The sequence below is a fragment of the Eimeria tenella genome, genomic scaffold, assembly GCF_000499545.2.
Source record: "Eimeria tenella Houghton genomic scaffold, Eth_scaff3298, whole genome shotgun sequence".
Lineage (NCBI taxonomy): Eukaryota > Apicomplexa > Conoidasida > Eucoccidiorida > Eimeriidae > Eimeria > Eimeria tenella.
This window is the reverse complement of record NW_013543120.1, coordinates 1426-1677: the sequence shown is the minus strand read 5'-3', so window position 1 is coordinate 1677 and position 252 is coordinate 1426. Positions and strand designations below refer to the sequence as shown.

General features: G+C 63.5%; 1 protein-coding gene across 1 annotated transcript in view; it reads right to left on the bottom strand.

The window, feature by feature from the left end:
* Nucleotides 1–252, bottom strand: part of ETH_00041370 (uncharacterized protein) — a gene marked incomplete at both ends in the record, with an annotated part of 1899 nt that overhangs the window by 960 nt on the left and 687 nt on the right. The gene's annotated exons all lie outside the window — the stretch shown is intronic.

Here is a 252-nt window from a genome sequence, read left to right as displayed (position 1 = left end):
GCAGCAGCAGCAGCAGCAGCAGCAGCAGCAGCAGCTTCAGCAGCCCACTGCAGCTGCTCCTGGGCTTCCGCTGCTGCTGATCTCGCAGTAGCAGCAGCACACGACGAGGACACTGCTGCGTCTGGAGTTGCTGCTGCTGCTGCTGCTGCTGGTACGCGTGCAGCAGCAGCAGCTGCTGCTGCTGCATCGTTCACTACTGCAGCAGCAAGGGTCACCTCAGCAGCAGCAGCAGCAAGGTGGACCTCCATGCGC